Source organism: Cavia porcellus, unplaced genomic scaffold (genome assembly GCF_034190915.1).
Source record: "Cavia porcellus strain 051 isolate PalLab524CR breed Dunkin Hartley unplaced genomic scaffold, mCavPor4.1 scaffold_23, whole genome shotgun sequence".
NCBI classification, from domain to species: domain Eukaryota; kingdom Metazoa; phylum Chordata; class Mammalia; order Rodentia; family Caviidae; genus Cavia; species Cavia porcellus.
The window spans coordinates 29,899,368-29,908,061 of record NW_026947506.1 but is presented as its reverse complement, the minus strand read 5'-3'; positions in this window follow the sequence as shown (position 1 = coordinate 29,908,061).

The window sequence follows — 8,694 nt, the reverse complement described above, 5'->3', positions numbered from 1 at the left end:
ACCAGGTAGGAGGCCGTACTGTTGCTCATGGAAGGGACAGAGGGGGAAACCAAGGCTCTCAGGGAAAGAGGTTTGCTCAGGGCCATCAGAAAGGGGTGCAGCTTGGACCCCTCGGCTGGCCGGGGCCACTGGTCAGATCTCTGCAGATGAAGGGAGGAGATTGGGACTTGACCTGTGCACACTGGCTGGCTCCATGTTGCTCTGGTCTTTGCACCTGGCTGGCCAGGGGACCAAGGGCCGCTCTGCCTTGATTCCTTTAGGAACTCTTAATGAACTCATGGGTCCTCCTACTCTGGAGTCTCTGAATCCCTCATGCCCTTGCAGCTGGGAGTCAGTTCCCCAGAGTTCATGCTCTGACCAAGGGACTGAAAAGGATCAATGCTCTGCTCAGCACAGGCAGTGCCCATGGGTCCTTCTCTGCTGGACACTGTAGGCACAGTGGCTTGGCCAGACCTGCCCAGCTCTGTCTCCAGCACTGTCCTGTGTGGCTTCAGCCTGGACTTCTCCGCCTCAGCTTCCCCATCTGTAAATGGGCGTGACAGCCAGCCAAGCTGGGTGGTAAAATGAGATCATCACCGGCTGCAAAGCCACTGGGCAGGGCCCACCGCAGAGCCAGCCAGGATGATGACCTTGGCCCGGGCCTCCAGACAGTGGACAGTTCAGTCACACCTCCCCCGGATCAGTGAATCAGTCGGACCACAGTGACTCACCCCGAGGCTGGGCAATTCCCTCCTGGACCCCACAGCCACTCTGGGCAGCAAGGTGAACCTGGGTTGAGGGTTCTCTCATTTGGAGACAGGATGCTGCAACTGCCTTCATGACCATCCCAGACTGTGTGCCCAGCCCTCAGAGATCTGGCCACTTCTGAGTGCTGGGCACCCCTGCCCTGCACAGGGGCCCCCCACTGAGTTGACCTCCTTCATCCCAGTCTTGTTTCCTGAGATGTGACCAAATTAGGAAACTGGTGTCTGACTCCTCTGCCCACTTTCAAGTCCCACTGGTCAGAGGCTTCCTCCCTTTGAAGATCATCTAGTCTGGTTCTGACTTGCATCTCAAAGGTCCAAAGTCCTGAGTCTCTTACTCTGGACCTGTGGACAGAGGCCATGTGTGCCTTGGGCCCTCAGAAGCTCTGCATGGGACGTACTCAGCAGAGCTCCTGCATGTGAGTGCACAGTGGAGTTTTAAATCTGCCAGGCAGAAGTTCAGTGGGTTGTTTTGCCCAAAACACCATCTCCTGATTTTGGTTCCAGTGGGAGATTGCTCTGGGATCAGCCTCCCACTAGGACAGGGCCCTGTGTCATCCTACTAAAGACTTCCCTTAGAGTTTACACAACCAGCCCCCTCACCCACCTCTTGGTGGATTTCTTTGGGGAAGTCTGGCTGATGTGTTTCAGGAACACGTTTGGCAGGGAGCCTGGCGAGCATTGACCTGCTGTCCACAGCCTCTGCAAGGCCAGCCTGGAGATGTGCTGGTTGAAGTGCAGGATTATAAACTCCCCTACCTTGCCTCAAGCTCTGATCCTCATTCTCCCTAGCTGTGTGGCAGGAGGCAAGTTCCTTACCTTCTCTGAACCTTGATCATCTGATATAAATATAGAAATAGGAATAGATGCTTCATTTTTACATTTTAAAGATTCTATTAGTACATATTTGCGGCATATGATTATGTTCATTGTGAGGAGTTGGTACACATGCATAACACATCTTGATTCCTTTTACCCCTTGAGGATAGGTTTTAATGTGAAGTGAGATTGTGCTTAGAGTGTGCTCAGAGAGGATCTGACCAGAGGAAGCTCAGACTCAGAACTGCTATCATACATAGTGACCTGTAATAACCAGACTTTACCCAGATGTGTGCACTGTGGAGCCTGGGGCTCAGCACAGTGGCCATCTTGCGTAGAGGCTGCCCTGGTGTCCTACGCCCACCTCCTTCCCCTGCACTGAGCCCTAGGGCCCTAAATCCTCAGTGAGGGTTCCCAGGTGCTGCTTGGTCCTTGGCCTCCTGGAGTTGGATGTGGCCGTGCTTCCGCCATGGCATGCAACAGAGTGTCTCCTTGGGGAGAGGTGGGTCCTGTTGCCATCTGTGTCCAGTCTTGCACAGTGTGACCCGGGACCAGGCAGGATGTACTCATGATGAGAGGAGGTGATTGCCCCTGCCTGGGTGGAGGGGCTGCAAGGTGAGGTGTCCACAGAGGTGGCCCCCACGTTCTTGGAGGTGAGGTGGCACCTATCTGGTGCCACTTACTCCTTCAGTCCTTCAATAGCCTGTCAGGGAGAAGAGGGACTAGAGTGACCCTGCTGCTCTCTTGTCCCGATTGGCTCACCTCCAGGGAACGATAACTTCTGCTCAGCCCAGGAGCAGCAGCCCATTGGTACTAGTGCACAGTGCTCCCAGGCTCTGTTCCACGAATCCACTCACGAAATCCACTGCAGAGCCCAATGTATAGAAGAAGATGCTGGTCTCAGAGGGGTGCTCATGAGCACACGGCACAGAGGCCTCCAGGCAGCTAGGTCTGAGCCTTCCCCATTGGCTGGCCTGCCCTGCCTCTCTTAAGCTATAAAAGCCTGTTTATGAACCTAGCCACCATCCCTGGGGCCTGGCCAGGTTCCTCCTTAGGTTGGCCAAGCTTCCTGGGAATCCCCTGGGAAGTCCTAGGGCTTGGCCGAGGCAGTGTGGGGTGAGGGGCTATGACCAGTCTTTTCTCCTTTGCCCTGTGATCTGGGCCTGTAGGGGCTGTCCCTAGAGTCATTCACCCTCACCTCCTTCTCTGGGCTGAGAATGGAGTATAGGGTTAGTGGGAGCCACAGAGGGGCTGGTGCCATCTTGACTGGCCATGGAGTCTAGGCTGCAGGGTCTGGACCACCGATGGGGTGACAGCCCTGTCTTTGGGGAGCCTCTTGTTCTGATGGGGCAGCAGGACAGGATGCAGCTCCAGAGGTATGTGATTAAAACAGTAGAGGCTAAGGGGCTCAGCCAGGGACGGTCCTGGGACAGAAAGGAAGCCAGGGACTGTCTTGAAAATTCCAAGCCCAGGTGAACCCTGATCAGGTATGTGGCCACCAAGCTGCAGAGCCCTGTGTTGGGTGTGGTGGGGGACAGGAATGGGGTGTGCAGGCTGTCAGGTTGTGTAGGTAGTGGGATACTGGCTGAGTGACAGATGGGGCTTGCTTCATTTTGGAGGGCCGCTGTGATCCCAGGCTGGTCAGGGCATTTTTCTTGCTGATGGATTCTTGGAACCCACTTGAGGCCAGGTGGGGTGAACACAGGAAAGGGGGAGCCCAGCCTCATTAGACTCTGACTACAAGGAGGGGGCCTAGGGCCACAGAGTTCATGCTCTGCAAGCATCCCTGTGAAGACAGCCAGAGAGACCCTTAGTCTTGCTGCCCTTGCCTTTAGGGAGGCTCCCAGAGGCAGGAGCCCAGACCAGAATGGACATGGGGATGCTGGAGCCAGCCCTAGGCTGCCTGGCTAGTATCAGCCAGGGATGGTCCTGGGACAGGAAGGCCCTGCCTCTGGTATACTGCTGTGAAGTGGGGAAGGTCCCTGGATCGGCCCTGCCCTCTAAGTAAGTGTCCCCTCTAGGCAGCTGAGGGTATGGTGAGAATTTAGGGATAAGCCTTCCAGAAATCTTCCTCCCTCCTCTCCACCTGCCTCGTCCCCACCTTGGGATGGGGAGTGGGGACAGGAGGTGCCAAGCATATCAGGTTCTGGGGTCTGGCTTGGCTGGATCGGGTGGAGAAAGGGCGGGGGGGGCGGGGGGAGGAGGGAACTGGAGGGGAGAGGGGGAGGAGAATGGAAAGTGCATTCCAGAGGAGTGACGCAGCTGTGAAGTGGGGAAGGTCCCTGGATTGGCTCCCCTGAGAGGGAGATGGGAAGGGTGGTAGGCTGGAAAGGGAGATTCCTGCCCTGGAGAGAGCTGCCAGGCCACATCCTTCAGCCTTCTCTGGAAGCCTCTTGTCATATTCCTCTTGGCTCTGGACCAAGATATCCCAGGGGCAACTTAACCGGGCAGGAGTAGTGGCTGAGCTGGGCTTCTCTGCCCCTGTCCTGCCCAGCTCAGTGCACACCTGCTGTGCCTCAGAGCCCACTCAGGGCTGCCCATGCCGTGGCTACCTGGCCTCTGAGGCCCTTGGGTGACCTCTGGGCCATTGGGCACTCTGAGAGGAACAGTCTGACCAAGCCTGATGCTTTCAGCTCCACAGGCTAGTTCAGGTGCCCGCAGCTCCAGGTATGTCCTAAGTGCTTTCTGAATCCCAGGATTTCTTACTCCTGGCATCTTGGGACATCAAGGTGTCAGATGACAGATGAGGCCAGGGTATGGACCCTACGGCCTGGCTGGTCTCCACCTGGGGCCAAGCTGGATGCATGGTGTGGGGTCTCGTCTCAGACCTCCACAGCTACAGTGGGCTGGGGATTCCTGGGAACTGGAGTGGTGGTGGTGGTGTCATTTTGGGAGGGAAACATGCAGGAGAGTGACCCGCCAGCCTCCCCATCCCTGGAGCCTCCATCACCCAAAGAGGCTTATTCTCTCCCCAACAGGGTCTTTTCTCACCTAGAGAGGACCAAGAGTCCAAACAGCGACCAAGCGTCAGGTGTTTGTGCCCTGTGGCCCTTCCTGTGGATAGGGCCAAGAGATCAGGAAGGAGTGCTGATGGAGGCTGGAGGGAATAGGCTCTGAGGACATTTCTGGGACACAGCTCCTTCAGCAGCATCCCTGAGGGCCACTTTGTTATTTTGTCCATTATCATCTTGGAGGTCTCAGAGGCTCAGTAAAAGAGGCGAAGCACAGTGTGGGGTGGAGCTGCTCCCCAGCCCTTCTGTACCCAGAAAGCCAGTGTTCTACAGGCCTCACAGGCAACTCACATTTTGCAGGCTACAGAAGTGTGATGTCCTCCGGGCTGGAGTTGCACTGTCCCTTCATTCCTCTACAGGAATGCTGGGAGTCCCCTACCCTAAGTGGACAGGGTGGGGGATGAGATTACCTGTGGGGCTCTTCCTGCCCATGGGGGAACCATCACAGGTGACATGGGATGGGGCAGAGTCTGAGCAGGTCCAGACTCTCCTGAAACCGTGACCACAGGGTAGGGAACAAGCTCCCAGGGAGAAAGCATATGGCCCAGGTAACCCAGGTGGCCCCTCTCAGGGAATACAGGTGACTCTGCAGAGGGTGGGCTCTGCCAGTTTAAGTCTAGTTGTTTGTCCTCCCACTGCCTGAAGGACCAGACTGGAGGTGGATGAAGCTCCTGCCAGCCATGCTGTGACTTCAGTCTGGTAGCTGATGAAGGTCTTTCCGGGAGTGTTTGCACCACGTGCTAAGAACATGGGGCTCCGGCTGTGTCTTCACTAGGAGTCCAAGGGCCTGGGCTTCCTGCAGCTGCCTTTGGCCTCCCATGGTCCTTTCTTCAGGAATAAGCACAAGGGTCCTTTACAGCTCTGGTTGCTCCTCTGTCCTGGTGGTGTCCCTGTCCCCTCCCCTGGAGGCCAGCTGGACTTGGCACAGCTGAGTCTGATCATGTAAGGTGGCCTTGACATCATTGGCACCAAAGGCTAGCCTGAAAGGGGCTCACCTTTGCTGTGAGGAAGCAGCCTGGCTGGGAAGCAGTGCCCACTCAGTGCTGGCAGTGCTGACTGCAACTGTGTGGTGGATCTTGAGCCAGGATGTCCTTGATGAGCCCTTTGTGAGTTCATGGTGGGCAGAAATCTTGACAGATAGCAACTATATTGCATTGCCTACTGAAAGCCCTCCAGTGGCTTCTCCTATAAAACCCGGACCCCACACTGGTCTCAAGGCCCCTAAGATCTGCTTTACAGTCCAGCATCTCTAGCTCATGACTTCCTAGGGTACCATCCCCTCTTGCCACACTGGTTCCTGCCTCAGGGCTTTTGTACTTGCTGTTGGCTATTCTGCCTACAACATGTGGCCTAGATCTTCCAAACTGGTTCCTTCTCCACCCCTAACCTTCCCAGCCACTTGAATGGCACACGTTTGTCATTCGTTTCATTGTTTCCTGGAGACTCTGAGCTCCATGAAGGTCTGTCGCTATGTTGTGACCCATACTTAGTCCAGTGCACATATCTGCTGCATGAATGTCCCTGTCACCTCAGAGGAGGAAGCTGAGTTTCTAAGAGGCCAAGAAGCTTGCTGCGATCACACAGGGCTGAGGATGGGGAGGCCAGGGCCACGTAGGCCGGGCAGGTGGCCTATGTACTAATCCCCACTTGAGGTTCCTGGAGTTTGCCGTATCTGTGGTGCTGCAGTTCGGTTGGCTTTACTGTACAGCCATGCATATATGTCTTAAGACTAGCTCTGTCCTATAGAAATATCATGTGAGCTTTCAAGTCTGTTTTTTTTTTTTTTTAAATCGGTACTAAGGATCGAACTCGGGACTGTGCGCTTGCAAGGCAGGCACTTACGCCGCTGAGCTAAATCCCCAAATATCATTTGAACTACGTGTCATTTTAAATGTTTTAGAGTCTGGGTGGTGGTTTATACCTGTAATCCCAATTATTTGGGAGGCTGAGGCTAAAGGATCACAAGTTTCAGGTCAGCCTGGGCAGCTTAGGGAGACCATCTCAAAAATTTAAAAAAGCATGGGGATGTAGCTCAGCCCTCTCTGGATTCAATTTTCAATACCACCAAAATAAATAAATAAATGTACAAAGTAGTAACAAATGAAATGAATTGTAACCATAGTTTATTTAACTTAATATATCCAAAATGTCATCATTTCAACCAGTAATTAGCATAAAAATTATTAATGAGAAATTGTATTTTCTACTTTTACACTAAGCTGAGGTCTGTATTCTGACTGGCTATTGAAATGCCTGATGACACACCTGACTGTGTACTGCAGTCCTGGAGAGGACCTAGGCTCTTCAACCTATTGGTGAAGCCACCAAGTGTCCCTTAACATGACCTTTTCATTCAAAAAATATTCACAAGATGATTACATGCTTGTGTGCTGTTTTAGACTTCTGTTTGTGTATTCAAATGGGAAAATAAAAATACTTAACAGGGAGTGAAAAACAACCTAGAGAATGCCTTCCCACCCTGCTGGCAGCTTATCTCCCCTTCTGGGGAGCCTGAACTGGAAAGGCCTGATCCTTAGCCTCGGGGCCTGAGATAATGACTTAATTAACGCCTGCACCAGGCACGTTTGATCTTCAAGAAGCTGGCCCACATGGTTGAGCTGCTTCTGGATTAATTGCGCAGAACTAAGAAAGCCTTGCCCAGAGATAAAGGGATGGTATTTCGTCACTACAAATTGTCTTGAAATCTGCTCTGGCACTGGAGCCTGAGCCTGGATTCAGCATCCAGCTGGCCTCACCCAAACAGCAGCCCAGTGTCACTGGCAAGGGTCCCCTAGGTATGTGCCAGGGCTTCTCCTGGGACAGAGGAGCTGGCCTGTGGTGGATACCTCTGTGCAGGGTGACAGCTGTTAGTTCCACATTTTCCAGACAAGGAAACTGAGTTTAAGGCAGGCTAGGAACAAATCATAGCAATGAGGCCAAGGTCAAGAAAAACTTGGATATCCCTCCCCTGCCCAAACCCTACCTTGAGATGGGTTCTGGTGGGTCAGCCCCACTGCTCCAGGACATCTGCCTTCAGAGTCCTGGCCATAAGGCCTAGGCACAATGCAGATACCATGTCATACCATGGAAGATCCTGGGTTGGGAGTCCTACAAGCCTGCAAATGGTTCTGTTTCCTCCAGAGGGGCTCTCAGTATGTTTTAGGTTTGCTAAATAAATGTGAATTGAAATTGTGCATAGAAAGAGCATGGCATCAGCCTGGCACAACCCAGGTGCTCAGCAAGCATCAGTCACTATTACTAAAATAACAATAACCCCCAAAATTGAGCACCTACTAGTGTCAAGTCATGGAAGGAGCCCTGAACATGCAGAGTGAGGATAGGCTGGGGTTGGTTTTAAGGTGAGGGCTACACAGGAACAGGGCACTGGGTTCTGGAGGAAAGGCTGCTCCTTCTCTGGGGGGTAGTGTCTGGAGGAAACATGCAAGATACAGACCCACCCCACTGAGGCACCGTAGATGCCGGGGCCTCTCAGCCCACTTGGTGCACCTGATACCTTAATTATGGGCCCCTGGGCAGGTCTGGGCGTGCATGGAGCCCGAGGTCGGCCGGAAGTGTGGGCTCCGGGGCGACCGGTCTCTTTGCTGCCAGGTGTACTTTCTCTCCTACCAGTACCCGAAGCCCCGAGTTCCTCACTGAGCCCGCTCTTTCCGCCCGGGGCCCTCGGGCTGACCTCCGGCGCCCACAGTCCTCCGGACGCGCGCCTGTTGGTAGGGCTGAACTTTTTCCGCTGGCAGCACATGGCCGCGATTTCTCCCACACCAAGCCGCTCCAGTCGGCCTTGGAGTCCGCGCCGCACAGCTAGGGCATGGGCGGGGATGCCCCGCGGAGCCTGGGGTGCCGCGCCCACGCGCTCGGGCAGCGGCGCCCACGCCTCCTCCGACTCAAAGTATATTTAGCCTCATTATCAAATGTTTGCAGTGAACCGTGTGAACCGCCTAATAGCGGCTGGAAGTGAAACTCGACTCCCAGCCAGAAGGAAGCATGTGATCCCTTCCACCCGCTGGGATCACGACGGGTTGGGCTGGACAGGTGCTGCAGCCCCCGCACGCGCGACTCCGCCAGGCCGTCTGGCTCAGCTCGCACCTCTCCACTCGCGGCCC